Genomic DNA, 17,126 nt, shown 5'->3' with positions numbered 1-17,126 from the left:
GTTGGGTAGAATAGACAAGTGTACATTCATAGCTCGTAAAGCAAACAGTAATTTTCGGCTTAAGGCGTTCGCAACCACATTAGCCTTTCCCGGGTGATAATCAATGACAAGCTCATAATCTTTTAACAACTCGAGCCAACGTCTTTGTCGCAGATTTAAGTCTTTTTGAGTCATCAAATATTTGAGACTTTTGTGATCCGAATACACATGGCACTTCTCACTAAATAAGTAATGTCGCCATATCTTTAAGGCGAATACGATGGCAGCCAATTCGAGATCATGGGTCGGATAATTTTTCTCATGTGGCTTTAATTGTCTCGACGCATAGGCCACAACTCGACCTTCTTGTATCAATACGCAACCTAACCCAAGTAGGGAGGCGTCACTATAGATGACAAACTCTTTGCCAGATTCGGGCTGCACTAATACTGAAGCTTCCGTCAAATGAGTTTTCAATTGATCGAAACTTTTCTGACACTTTTCCGTCCATTCAAACTTGACCTCTTTCTGAAGCAGTTTCATCATGGGTGTGGCTATCATCGAGAATCCTTTTACAAACCATCGGTAGTAACCGGCAAGTCCCAAAAAGCTCCGAACCTCAGTAATATTTCTTGGAGGCTTCCAGTTAAGTATGGCTGAAATTTTGCTCGGGTCGACTCGAATACCTGATGCAGATACCACATGACCCAAGAAGCTAACCTCTCTTAACCAGAACTCACACTTGCTGAACTTAGCATATAACTGCTTATCCCGTAATATTTGCAACACTAATCTCAGGTGCTCCGCATGTTCGGTCTCATCTCTTGAATAGACCAAGATGTCGTCAATGAACACAACTACGAACCGATCCAAATATGGTCTGAAGGTCCGATTCATCAAATCCATAAATACCGCAGGGGCATTAGTGAGCCCAAACGGCATCACTAAGAACTCGTAGTGACCATATCTTGTTGTGAAGGCAGTTTTGGGTATGTCCGAATCTCGGATTCGCAACTGATAATAGCCCGATCTCAAATCTATTTTTCGAACACCGAGGCTCCTTCAGTTGATCGAACAAATCATCGATCGCTGATAACGGATATTTGTTCTTTATTGTCACTTTATTAAGCTGACGATAGTCGATGCACAACCTCATGGTTCCGTCCTTCTTTTTCACAAACAACACTGGTGCACCCCAAGGTGAAAAACTCGGGCGAGCAAAACCTCTATCCACCAACTCTTGCAACTGAGCTTTCAACTCCTTTAATTCCGTTGGTGCCATACGATACGGAGCTATCGAAATCGGTGTGGTCCCAGGTACAAGCTCAATACCAAACTCTATCTCCCGAATAGGTGGCAAACTCGGTAATTCTTTGGGAAAAACATCCGGGTATTCACAAACCACCGGCACAGATTCGGGTTTTATTTCTAACTCCTTATCATCAAGTACATACGCAAGGTATGCTTCGCACCCTTTTCTTACATATTTCTGGGCCAACATTGATGATATTACAGCTGGCAACCCCTTCAAGTCCGTAGACTCAACTCGGATCATCTCGTTATTTGCGCACCTCAAATCAATAGTCTTGCTTTTGCAATTCACAACCGCATCATGCACGGTCAACCAATCCAAACCAAGAATAACATCAAATTCATCGAACGGCAAAAGCATCAAGTCCGCCGGAAAACAGGAACCTCGAATTACTAGCGGGCATTTCTTACACACTTTGTCGACAAGCACGTAACGACCCAAGGGATTTGACACCCGAATTACGAACTCAGTAGACTTGATAGCTAAAGTCTTACTGGATGCTAAGGTTTCGCATATATAAGAATGAGTAGAACCAGGGTCAATCAAAGCAATCACATTAGTATCAAAGAGAGTGAAAGTACCGGTAATAACATCTGGCGAGGAAGCGTCCTCACGTGCGCGTATGGCATAAGCCCTAGCAGGAGCCGAGCCTCGGATCTGGTCGTAGTATCTCTAGATCCTCTCGACCACCACTAGCATTGCCCGTATTTCTAGATGGTCTACCTCGGCGTTGGTAGCGCCGGTTTCCCACTCGATCTACATTCTGCTCGCACAACCTTGGGCAATCTTTAATGAAGTGGTCAACTGATCCGCACTTGTAACAGAGCGGTCACGGAATCTACAACTTCCGAATGCCATTTGCCATAATCTCGCACTCTGTTCTCTCTCGACGATCATTTCCACCATCGGCGATCGAAGTGAGTCGTGTGGTCACTGGGGTCGATCGCGATCTCGTCTAGAAAAGCCCGAAGTGTCTCTAGACCGGCCTAAGCCATTTCTAAATTTCTTTGATGATGTGGGAAGGGCTTCCCAAGACCTCTTCTGAAACTCCCTTGCTCCCACTTCACTTTTCTTTTCTCCATCTCGAGCTCCTCGGCTTTGCACGCCGCTCGACAAGAGCCACAAACTCTCGGATTTCCAAAATGCCAACATACGACTTTATATCATCATTCATCCATCTTGAGCGTTTACACATCACGCCTTCAAGAAATGCATTCTCGCTCGAACCGGCTAAGCCTCACAAATTTTCGTTCATAGTCGGTAACCGACATGGAACCTTGTTTAAGTTCAAGAAATTCCATCCGTTTTTGATCTATAAATCTCTGACTGATATACTTTTTCCGAAACTCAGTTTGGAAAAACTCCCAAGTTACTTGCTCTCGGGGCACAACAGAAGTCAGAGTACACCACCAATAGTAAGCAGAATCACGTAGCAAGGAGATAGTACACTTTAGGCATTCATCGGGTGTACAAGATAGCTCATTGAGTACCCGAATAGTGTTGTCCAACCAAAATTCAGCTTGCTCGGCATCGTCGCTATCCGTAGTTTTAAATTCAGTAGCCCCATGTTTTCGGATTCTGTCAACTGGGGGCTTATTGGACCTTATTTGGTCAGTTATCGGAGGCATTGTAGGTGCGGGGGTTGTATTAGTCAGGAATGGAGGTTGTGGAACAGCCGTGTTAGTTCGAATGTATTGGTTGAACCAATCATTCATCACGCTATAGAAAGCTTGCCTAGCCTCATCATTCGGATTGCTAGCAACAGGTTGAGAGTCCACCGGAGCTGTCCCTTGTGCGGGAGCAGGCACCACACTCTCCACATCATCAGCTATCGCTCGGTTGGGATCGGGATCCATTACTATAAATAAACACAAATTCAAACGTCAGAAATCACCACACTATCAAATAATCACATAAAATGGCATGTATAGCTAGACCCAAACGGATTACGGTAGTCCTAGAATCGACTAAATCGTAGCTCTGATACCAATAAAATTGTAACACCCCGTATCCGAGTCCGTTACCGGAGTCGAACACAAGGTGCACACAAACTTGACTTAATCATTTTCACAGTCCATTTAAAATTTTCCAGACAAAGCTGGTTATCGCGTCACTGCCGCCTTAAAAATCATATCTTGAGTTTCAAAGCTCGACAATCAGTTTCGAAATTTTTCCCTGAAATTAGACTCATATGTCCATCCACAAAATTGTTTCTAGAATTTTTGGTCTGGCCAATTAGTACAGTTTATTAGTTAAAGTCTCCCCTGTTACAGGGATCGACTACACTGACCTTCGCGCATTACGACTTGGATATCTCCCTGTACAGGGCTTCAATACTGATGCCGTTTGTTTATATAGAAACTAGAATCAAAGAGGAATCTATAAATATATGGAATGACTCCTAATTATCTCTGGTTAATTTACAATGAATTTCCAAAGTCGGAACAGGGGATCCAGAAACCATTCCGGCCCTATTTCACGAGAACTTTAATATCTCTTAACATATAACTCATATTACCGTTTCGTTTCTTCCATATGAAAGTAGATTCATCAAGGTTCATTTAAATAATTTATTCACTATTTAATTCCATTCCTACTATTTTTAGTGATTTTTAACATCCACATCACTGCTGCTGTCAGCATCTGTTTTCAAGGTAACCTTTACCTACTTCAGAATTTCTTTGATTCAACTAGCCCTTTTAGCATACATGGCACAAGGAATGATCATGATTAACCATTCCAATGGCTAATCATTTCCAAACATTTCCATACCTCTTAATGAACAACATACAAAATGATTACGATACCATGCCAAAGTGTATATAAGCCATTTTCGCATGGCTATCCAAATTTATACAAAATCAAAGGGGTCTATGACCAACAAATGAAAGAGTAGTCCTATACATGCCATTTCAAGTTCAACCAAAATTTGTACCAAAAGGCGGCTTTGATAGTGTGGATGACTTCGACTTCGATGATCCTGAATCTGATAGCTAACGAGCAAAATCTATAAAACAGAGAGCCAAAGCAACGGGGTAAGCATTTTAATGCTTAGTAAGTCTCAAGTAATGAAATCAGCTTTGACTAAAGTATTACATTCACATAGCTAAATGAATCACTTTATTAATACACATTCTCATAATCATACTTACTTCACACTTCATCAACATATACACACAAGGTATCAACCTATCTAAGAGCCAAAAGTTCGTTAGTCGATTGAACGAACACTATTTCAAACGAATCAACTTTTCCGATGCACATGTGAACATACCTTATCGTATGGGTTTTTTTCGAGCGTATTAACTGAATTTATTACAGCACCAAAACGCTCACCTTCAAACCGAGTTTCTTCGGAATTTAGTCGGATATAACCACAAGCACAATTGCCTTTAGGTCTTAACCTGGATTTGGTAACTTGCACAAATGCCTTCGGGTCTTAGCCCGGATATAACAACTCGCACGAATGCCTTTGGGTCTTAGCCCGGATATAATCACTAGCATAAATGCCTTCGGGACTTAGCCCGGGTATCATTCAAATGTTCATGTACACATATATCAATAATCACGACACATCCATATTTCATTCTCGTTACTAAGGCTCAAACATAAAACATTTATCAAACCTTTCCAATTTCGGCTCAATAGCCACACACAAAGAGCATGATTTCAATTGACTTTATAACTTAGTCCCTACGCACATTCGGCTGTCCGCCATAATATGACAAATCATTTCAATATAATTCAAGTAGGGTCATTACTCGAAGACTTACCTCGGATGTTGTCGAACGATTTCGACGGCTATTCGATCACTTTTTCCTTTCCCTTATCCAACTGTGGTCCTCTAAGCTCTTGAGCTAATTCACACAAATTTAACTTATTAGAATCTCATTATGATAGCTTATGGCCAAATATGACAAGGAGTTTAAATGGTCATATGGCCATCCTTTAGCTCAAATACACAATGGTCATGCACAATTTTTAATCACAACAAGCAATTCAATACAATTCATTCAAACATCAAAGTGAAGCTCAAGGTACTTAGCCCTTATATACATTAGACATTAGAGTCACATGTGTACGAAATCACGAATCGAATTCAACACATTAGTTAGTACTCTCCTTAGCTGAATTTTCCAAGCCAAGAATAGGCATCAATATGCTTGCCTCTAACCGAATGCATGCACACTAACCCCCCTTCATGTGGCGAATATGCATGTCCATGTTGAGGCCAATTATACACTTAATACCACACAAAAACAGCATACATTTTACTAACTAATGCATTCCATATTGTAACTCAATACACATCTATCATTTCCTTCATAACCGAAACATCATCATAAGTAAATATATACCTTGAGATAGTATATATGTCATACCAATACATCATGTGCAAACATATATACATATATATATGCTAGAGCCGAATCTCAAGTTGATTGTAACTAAACATGAACATAAATCCAAAACACAAATCTTACTTTCCATGCAATGAGCATAAATCATACTTATGGATGTACCATAGCCGAATACATCACAACACCATAATTTTTGGTCATGATTAAACAAAGAACTTAATGTCTTACTCAAAAATACTAAAAAGAAAGTCCAAGAGCCATCAATCCACCATCACATGTATCATTAGCAAGCTTCATATTTAACATGCAATGGCATTAACACAAAATCCACCTTGGCCAAATACCATCCCCATGATATAACAAATATTTGAACCATGGGATAATAAGAGCATCAAGCTATCAACTAAAAACATGCATGAATCTCATGGCACAACCTCAAACATACCTTAATCTAGATACAAGTATGGCCAAACCTCCTCCTAATCCTCTTCCAAACCAAGCATGAAGCAAAACTCCTTCCTTCTTCCTTAGTATTTTTGGCCAAAAGGAATGAAAAAGGATGAACAATTTTTTTTTCTTTGCTTTTCTTCAACTCACGGCAAAGGGGAGGGGGAGAAGCCTTCACACACATTTTTTTTTTTCATTTTTTTATTACCATACAACTTGTTTTATTTATTCCAACATAAACCACTTACAAAACATGTTTCATGACATTTTTTTGCCCATCCCCCTTTGTCATGGCCGGCCACTAGTTCTTAAATGGGGAAATTTGACATGCAAACCCCTCATTTTTTGCATGCATGATCAACTAGTCATCACACATTTTCCCATCATACCTTCAAAGTTTACTACTAGGTCCTTTCTAGTGAAATTCACATTTATAACTCTAAATCAAAACATCAAAAATGTCACACATGAGTTAACACACATTATAGGCATCAAAATAAATTTTAAATTATTTTTATGCCTCGGTTTTGTGGTCCCGAAACCACATTCCAACTAGGGTCGTTTTAAGGCTGTCACAGATGCTGACTTCAAGTCCAAGGCTTCGAGAAACACTTGAACCCGCGTATAGAGAAAACAAATCATACCCTGAGCAATAGGGATGAATGGTATATTTTTTTATTAAAGATATATGTATAATGCATTAACAATGTAACTCAAGCTAAAACATACTTATATGCCCATAATAAATCAACCAATTCATGTTCCCAAGTGACAAGGAATTTTCAAGCATCAATTTGCATATGTAACATACCTATTTCAAGTCCAAAACAACCTTACCAACATTTCATCATATATAACTTGAATTAACTTATTTAATCATTAATCACTCAATTTATACCAATTTCATATCATTCCACGATCAAACATTTATTTATGCATTTATACAATATGCCAATATCATCATATTATTCATATACCAAGATATTCATCTCCATTGGTTTGGTTTTTATACCATTCAGGTCGTTTTTGGAGTCTAAGGACTTATTCGAATTCATTTCGGCCCCTAGGGCTCATTTTCAATTAAATCTCAATATGATCATATATTTTCTTTATTTCAATTCACATAGTTATAGGTTTGGCTCAATGGTATCAAATATTATCATATCCAGATTATTTACTGATGCGTTGTGAACCAACTAAATATCTTACTAAGGCAAGTGCACCTATTGATTAATAGTGTAGCTATGGTGAGCAAAGATATTGTTCCCATGAAGACTAAAAGTAATACTAATTATCGTCTTTTTATTATTTAACTGATAAATTTGAGTGATTGATCAAAAACCAAAATTAACTAAATTAATAACGAACCCGACAAAGAATAAATCAGGAAATAAATGATTAACAACCAAGAAGCAAAACAATACCCAAGAAAGAATTAACCTAGATTTCATATATCATTATCAATCTAAATTACACAATTTCTTTACTTAATAACTTGATTCGAAGAAATACCTAAATTATACTAATATCTCTTTCGAGAGTAATAGCAACTGACTCTAGGCTGATTAATTGAAATTTCTTTGTAATTAAAAACCTTATTATCTCATTAACTCGATCTATGGATTCCCCTATTAGACTTGACTCTAACTCGACAGATTTATGTCGTCCTATTTCTAGGATTGCATGCAACTCCACTCAACTACGCAAGACCTACTCTTAAACAGGGTTTATTCCTCCTCTGATTTAAGCACATAAAACATGGATAAATAATCTAAAAACATCAAACCAAGAATTAAACACACATAATTGAGAACAAGAAACTAAGTATTTATTGCGTAAAATAAAAAAAAATAAAATGATAGAATTCATCATTGTAGAATTCATCATTGGGTTTATCTCCTTAGGAATTTAGAAAATTAGTTCATGCTTGAAAATAAAAACAAACAAAATACAATATAACCACAAGAAATAAAGAAACTCATGATAATCGCATAAGAAATCAAATACAAATCTTCAATCTTGACGGAAACCTACTTCAGAATTGACTTCAACGGTGTTTTTCAAGTTGTTTTTTGAATATTCTATGACAGCTCCCTCCTATTGATAGGTGCTACAAGTAACATGTTTTAATCCCATTCTTAATGCGTTTTTAGGTGATTATTCGATATTAATGGTTAATTTTATGCTCCTAATCCTTTAAATTCATGTTATTATAATTAGGAGAGCATTTGGGAGCAAAAGGAGTGAAAGACGAGTGAAAATAAAAAAAATCAAAGCAAGTTTCAAGAGCCACATGACCATGTGCCACCATGTGGATATTGTGAATTGCACTCCAAACCTATGGGAAAACACATTTTTTAGGTTTTTCGGGCATTTTAAGGCCTATATATGACAAAAATAAGAAGATGGGAATGAGCTGTCATTGAATATTCAAGAAAAAAACTTCAAAAACACCATTGAAGTCGATTTTGAAGTAAATTTTCATCAAGATTGAAGACTCTCAGTTTATTTCTTAGGAGATTATAATGAGTTTCTTTATTTCTTTCTAATATAGTATCTTTGGGATATTTTTATTTTCAAGCATGAACTAATTTTCTAAATACCTTGGGGAGATGAACCCTATGATGAATTCTATTTTTTTTATTTTTATTTTACACAATAAAGACTTAGATCTTGTTCTTAATTATCTGTCCTTAATTCTTGGTTTAATATTTTTAGGCTATTGATCCATAGTTGATGTGCTTAAATCAGAGAAGGAATAGACCCTATTTAAGAGTAGATCTAGCGTAATTGAGCGGAGTTCCATGCAATCCTAGAAATAGAATGACATAAATCTACCATATTAGAGTCAAATCTAATAGAGGAATCCATAGATCGAGTTAATGTGATAATAAGGGTTTTAATTAGAAAGAAATTTCAATTAATCAACCTGGAGTCAGTTGCTATTATTTTTTAAGAGAGATATTAGCATAATTTAAGGATTTCTATGGATTAAGACACTAAGTGAAGAAATTGCGTAATTTAGATTGATAATGATAGATGAAATCTAGGTGAATTCTTTCCTGTGTATTGTTTTGCTTCTTGGTTATTAACTATTTATTTTCCTGAATGATTCTTTGTCGTGTTCATTAGCAATTAGTTTAGTTAATTTTAGTTTTCGATCAACCATTCGAATTGTAACATCCCTAACTCGTCCGTTGCCGGATTAGGGTTATGAAACATTACAATACAATTCAGAACATTTAAATTCAAATAAAAACAATTAAAAAATAATTTATAACATTTAATAACTCATATAAGTCAAAGTAGAAATACATTTATGAACATTAAATAGAGTCTATGGGGCCCTAAAATAAATTTGAAAAGAATTAAGGGTCATTTTGAAACAAAACAGAAGAATCAGTAAAACTTTAAAAACAGGGGTCACACAGTCGTGTGGCTAGGTTGTGTGACTAGCCCAGACTGTGTGAATACTCAAAGTATGGACACATGTTGTGTCCTAGCTCGTGCGTCCACCCATATGATTATTCAAAATAGGGCCACATGGCCGTGTCGCATGTTGTGTGCCAAATTGTAACACCTTTTACCCGTATTTGACGCCGGGACAGGGTTCGAGGCTTTATCGAACTTAAACATACACAATTTCATGACATCGGGCCATAAAATTTAATTTAAATTAAAAAAATTCAATCACATGCATAATGTCCCTTACACGAGCTACCGAGGCTCTAAACATGCATTAAAGGCAGTTTGGGACTAAACCGAGAACTTTGGAGAGCTTTGGGAAAACTTAGAAAATTTTTCAAGAAACAGGGTCACACGCCCGTGTGGACATAGGGACGTGCCTGTGTGGACACAGGAACACGCTCGTGTGTTTTCAACACGCCCGTGTCCTCTGGCTGTGTAACTCTCTGTTTATGATGTTAGCAAAACAAATTGAACCACATAGCCAGGCCACACGCCCGTATGCTAGGCCGTGTCCTCCACATGGCTGAGACACATGGCTGTGTCTCTGCCCGTGTGGCTAGCACTTAGGCTATTTTCCAAGCCTTTTGGTTACCATTAATACCTCACATACTTAAATACATTATAGACACATATAATGTAGCATCAAGTAAATGATTAAACACCATCCACTAAGACTCAATTGTAATATTCATATGTCACCATACATGTGTTTTGCTTACTCGTTTTATACCAGGTCTAAACACACCAATTCACAATCAATTGAACATGTCATTTTGATTATCACTTATACACTTATACCATGCTTGCCTAAGTCATTCCACACCAATCTCATGTTCAAGCATTATTGACTTATTGCCATATCACACTTTTATTCTCTGATTATAACCACTTCGTTTGGTCATAAGACATTCATCAAACACACATACCGTAATACTAACCATTCATATCAAACAAATATAATCACATGACCGCATCTCAAGGCATTAATACTTAGCTTGGATAAATAGGCTTACAAGCCATGACCATCATAAACCACATCTCATGGCTATATACAATGTACTAATATAGGCCAACATCTTAGCCAAATCATAAGAACACATATCAATAACTAAGTCCCTATACATGCCACTTACTTGAAGACGTTTAAGATTCATCAATACCCCGAAAGTGATGGCTTGATAGTGTGATGCTGCCTCCGACAATCTCCTACCTAGAGCTAACCTGACAACATTAAAAGAAATGGAAATGAGAGGGGTAATATTTATAGCTTAGTAAGACCTTATGAAAATAATAAGCAATTTATCAACTTGTTTCTTCGGGTAGTACAACCCTATTTGCATTTTTACTTATGTCCCAGTCAAGCTATTTTCTCGAGTCATAGTTACTAAATTATTTATATCTGGAGCTACGGAACTCCAAACTAAAATCTGATAATTTTACCTGAAACTAGACTTACATATCTTCTTACCATAAAATTTTTAGAATTTTTGGTCTAGCCAATAAGTACAGTTTATTCCTTAAATTTAACCCTTTTTCGTTGTCTGATAGTTCGACATCTCTTTACTAAAAATTAATTATCTCATAAGACGAGACTTGGATGATGTTCCTGTCTATTTCTCTTGAAAATAAACTCATTAATAATTCTAAGCATATAAATTATAACCCATAACTATTTTTGTACAATTTTCAATGATTTCCTCAAATCAGAATAGGGTATTTTGAAATCATTCTAACTCGTCTTACAACAATTTAAATATTTCATAATATGAAACTCTTTTGCTTACATTGTTTCTTCTATGTAAAACTAAACTTATTAAGATTTAATTTCATATTTTATTTAGCCTCTAACTCAATTTCCACAATTTTTGGTAGATTTTCAAAGTCATACAACTGCTGTTGTCCAACACTATTTTGGTGCAATATGATGATAACTATCATAAGTTACCTTTCGACTAATCATGAACTCACCATTTCATGCATTCCATGTTCAAATGCACAATATAATTTAGCATGATATTGCAACAAAATTTATAATCATAATTCATACATCTTAGCTCATTGATGTCTCAACATTTCAAAGTCTCAATAGCCATAAGCTTAGTGTACATAATTGTAATCATCGTAATATATCATATAACCATACCTCTTTAACATGCCCTCCTTAGGACTTTCATCATGTGTATTGCATTACCCGTTGAACACTCAGAATACTATTGGATACATGGGAACTTTGCACCTAAGTGCCATGTAAGAAGCCAGATCTACCTCATACTATGTAATGCTTGCATTTTGAGCTACTCACGGGCCTATTCATCAGTTAGTACCCGGACCCCATAACACTATCATGTAACACCTGCTCATTGAGCTACTCACGGGTTTGTACACAAAGTCAGCACCCGGACCCATATAGTGTTGACATGAAATGCTCGCTCAATGAGTTACTCATGGGTTTGGTCACGAAGTCAGTACCCGGACCCACATTACATATAACATTTATCTCATGAACTCAGACACAACTCATGAGTTCAGACCACATAGTTCCTCATGATATACTTGTTGTATCCAATACTATTCCTGAGGTTCAACAGGATTTCATATCTAACTCGATGTCGTCATAGTTGCTCATAATGTAGGTTACTTTTATATCACATTATTTATACTTTCGTGGTAACAAGTAAGATTATGATACATGATAGCAAGAAAACATTTAAACATATATATATATATATATCACCTATTTCCAATATCACTTGTCATATATCATTGTTTTCTTGCATTTCGTGTAACATTCTTCTATGTCATATTTCCACATCATGTACACCATTCAATCAACTTTTCCAATGTATTCAATCATACAATTTATGCAATAATAGTAAAGAATTACAATTCAAACATAATATTGCATTATTATTATCATACGAACTTACCTAGAATCCGAGAACGGCTAATTATTTCATTTTGGTCCATAATCTCATACTTTCCTGATTTAAGCCCGAATCTCGATTTTCTTGATCTAAAATAATAAAATCCACTACATTAATCATCACATTAACCAATACATTCCATATTTATACTTTGGCCAAATAACCATTTTGCCCTTAAACTTTCACAAAATTATGATTTTACCCCTAGGCTCGTAAATCGATTTTTATTGAATTTTCTCACTAACCAAGCCTAGCCGAATTCTTTTTATACTAGAAGCAACCTACAATTCCAATTATTTCACACATTTACAACCTATTTTATAAACTTCATAAAAAGGTCCTTTTAGGTGTTTTCATGAAAATCCTTTCATAAAAGATGTTTATTACACAAACAAGACTCATTTTCTTCCATAAAAATTCAGCAAACAACATAAATGCTCTCATGGGAAAACCCTAAACTTTCAACCATTTTACAAAATAATCCCCCCACTAGCTAGATTAAGCTACAAGGGTTCCAAAAATACAAAAATGAACAAAAACAGCCACAAATTTCACTTACAAGCAAAGGATTTAAGTTGCTGAAAATTTGAGCTTCAAAACCCCCATGTTTGCTGCCATTTTCGGTAGTTGAAGAAGAAGAAATAAAAAAGATGACAACCTGTTTTTCCTTATTTTATTTTATTACAAAAAAAGTCATCTAATGCCACCAACCTTTGACTTTTCAAATTTTTTTGTACCTATGGTCGGCCATCACTCCCCAAAAGGGCCTATTTGCACTTTAAAGACCTCCAATTTTGGTTCCCTAGATATTTAACATATTTGGTTAGTAAAACAAAACTTTTGCCCTTTATGCAATTTAGTCTTTTTTCGCAATTAAGCTCACAAACACTAAAATTAATTCATCAAAATTTTCACGCACTCATATAATCATGCTATAACACATAAAATAATATTAAAATAATTTATTGACCTCAGATTTGTTGTTCCGAAACCACTGTTTCGATTAGGCCCAAAATCAGGCTGTTACACAAACTGTGTTACAAACTGACTTGAGACACACGACCGAGTCGTAGGTTGTGTGAAACCTGCACCTAAAACAACAATGACATACGGTCGTGTGGAGGGGTCGTATGGAGGGGCTTTGTGTGGCACACGGCCGTGTGACAGCTCGTGTCCCAGGCTGTGTGCTCCTAATTGTAACTTTAAAATCAAGTCTATCGAAACATGCTTACTTGGACATCAAGCAACCCAATTTCCATAATTTATACCTACTCAAAACACAATTACACAAGCTCAAAACATGTCAAAACATCCATCCTAGGTGCCTAACCAATGTGCCCTCATTGACACCACAATTCAATAGTCAAATCAATATCACATTTCAAACGAAAGTACTTGCATTCAAAGTATTAAAACACCTTTAACAATTCATACCAAAACACCATTCCTTTCAATCTATAATTGAAATTTCCATATTCACCCACACTTTCATTATACCAAATAGACCAAACAAGCTCCAAACATAAATATATACTAAACCAAAAACATATTCACATGTACCAAAATCTATCAAAGGACAAACATCATTCAAGTTTAACAAACTTCACAAATAACCAACACAATTACAATTCACCTATTACATGATGTATAACCTAAGGTGAACATTCAAAAGCTACCAAAAGGTTTCTGGATAGTGTGATTATTTGAGTCAATCTAATCGCCTATTTCCTCAAAAATGTATCTACAAGGAAATAAGAGAAAATACACAAGTAAGCTTAATTGAGCTTAGTAAATTCAACTGTTAAAATAATAAACTTACCAAATAAACATATCTATTACATAATATAGATAATAAATCAAAATCCTATCAATCACAATCAAATCACGGGTAAGCTTTATGCTTAAATGCAAACGATACAATCCAATCAAGTACATTATATCATTGAAAACATGCTCGATGAACGTTATAACAGATTCAGATACACGGTTAACCATCTAGAACATATCAAATCACTCATATGAGCTAACCATCCAAGAACGCACCTAGGCACCAAGTGCCAAGCCCATAGGCTACACCTCTCCAAAACACACCTTCACACTGAGTGCCAAGCCCGAAGGCTTTACATTTGCCCCCGAAAACACACCTGAATCACTATAATATAACACGATAGTCTGCAACAAATGCTGAACTTCAGTATATTTAGTAAACAAGAATAAATAAATAAAAATCATCTTAACACCAATCAATCCTGTACAACACATAATATAACCTATTGGCATGCCAATTGTATCCTATCCTACGTTCATCAACTCAATTATTTATTGAATAGTAACGCTTAATATATTTACTTTCTCAAATCAATCCACTTAATACAATTCAACGCTTTCAAGACATTTAACAATTTCAATTCATAAATAAAAAAAATATTTAAATTATACAAAATTAAACCGTGCGAACTTACCAAGGCTAACTACAAAAACAATAAAAGTTAGGGCTTATTCCACAACTTTCCCTTTTCCTCGGTTATCTACTTGTTCTTGATATATAATATAGTTTATTTCAATTATTAGCCTTAATTTCATATACATTTCATTTTAATACATATAACTTCTTATTTACCATTTTGCACATTTGACCCAAATTTTTACATTTTACACAATTTGGTCCCTAAGATCAAAATATGATTATTTCCCATAATTGGACATCATATCTATTAAACAAAATTTATAACTATCCCAATTAGTCCTCATATGATAAAAAATTCACAAGAAAATCATGTTTAATTTAGTTTATTCAAACAAATCCCTAAACGTACAACCATGAAAAATCTCTTAACAAAATCTTTCTATTTAACATTTAAACATAGTAATCCATCATTAAACTTCAAAAATCTACAATATTCATTAATGGCATCTACCAAAACTTTAATATTTTTATAAATTAACCCCCGGGTTAACTAGATTAAGCTAAAACGATTACAAAAACATAAAAATTACTAAAAGAGATTTAAAATCACTTACATGCACTACTCCAAGCTTTGCCGAAACTCAAACCTGAAAATGGTGGTTTTCACCCTCCTAAATTCGGCTATGTCATAAAGATGATGATGATTTGCATTATTATTATTATTTGTTTATGATAGCTTTAATTATTATTTTACCATTTTACCCTTTTTAATATAACAAAATGACTAATCAAACTTAGTCTATAATTGCCCATCAAATTGTTATATGGTTTAATTAACACATAGGTCCATCAACTCACATTTTACTAACCATTTATGTAACACCCCTTACCCGTATCCGACGCCGGAATAGGGTACGAGGCATTACCGAACTCAAACACAAGTAAACATACATTTCCGAGTCATGAATTTTCGTACAAATTAAAAATTTTTGCAATTAATCATAAAGTCCCTATTATAAGCCTACGAAGCCCAAAACATGCATTGGAGGTGGTTCAGGACTAAACTGAGGACTTTAGAAATTTTAATGACATTTAGTAAATATTTTCACTAAACAGGGGTCACACGCCCGGGTGGCTTGGGACATGCCCGTGTGGGCAGGTCATGTGGTCACACACTCCCGTGTCCCAAACCCGTGTAACTCTCTATTTGTCACCCAAGTCACATGCCCGTGTGCTAGGCCGTGTGGTTGATTTGATAATTTTGATTTTTCATAAAATAGGTGCAAACTTCACACACCTAGTACATACGCCCGTGCCTGAGGCAGTGTCATCCACACGGCTGAGACACACGCCCGTGAGCTCAATTCTAAGCATTCTGTTTCTCAAAATTAAGGTGTAGGGGACACATGGCCTAAACACATACTCGTGGGGCAAGCCATGTATCACACACGGTCTAGACACACACCCGTGTGTCTACCTGTGTGGACAAAAATAAGGTTATTTACCAAGCCATTTTGTCACCTTTTGCTATACACACCTACACAACAACATATAACACCAATCCAAGCATATGCATACAACCAAGTCAGCCACAACCGAGACACCAACACCTCATTCACATACTAACGTTTATCAATTCAAATTATGCAACTTCTCACATTAATGAAAAGTATCATCATAAACATATATACTTATACCAATATTAGCCAATTTCAAATGGCCATTTACAAGATGAATTACCAACTAACATAGGCCAACACATTAGGCCAATTCAATTATCACCCATAAAAAATGACCAAGTCCCTATACAGGCCATAACTCAAAATGTTGAATTCATTGGTACACAAAATAATAAGTTGATAGTGTGAGTGGATCTTCGACAGTCTCCTATCCTTGAGCTAGCTTGGTGACACTATAAAACAAGGAAAAAGAAATAGGAGTAAGCTATAAAGCTTAGTAAGTTCCTATAAAATAATAAGCATCATGAACACACATTTAACATACAATTAACATGAGGTAAATTAACGTAAATGTTATTATTAATCTCATAGTCAAACTTACTCAATCATAACCTTACCGAGGGTTCATCACATAACGAGCTCATATCGTATGAGTTTTACGTACATACCTGAGTCATCTCGAACTTGGATTTTTACACAATTCATCTTTGACATACTCGTTAAATTACCCATTGAACCAGTTGGAATAGTAAAGTATACTCGAGAATC

The sequence above is a fragment of the Gossypium arboreum genome, chromosome 6 (genome assembly GCF_025698485.1).
Source record: "Gossypium arboreum isolate Shixiya-1 chromosome 6, ASM2569848v2, whole genome shotgun sequence".
Taxonomy (NCBI): Eukaryota; Viridiplantae; Streptophyta; class Magnoliopsida; order Malvales; family Malvaceae; genus Gossypium; species Gossypium arboreum.
The sequence above is the reverse complement of the archived record's forward strand: the minus strand, read 5'-3'. Positions refer to the sequence as shown.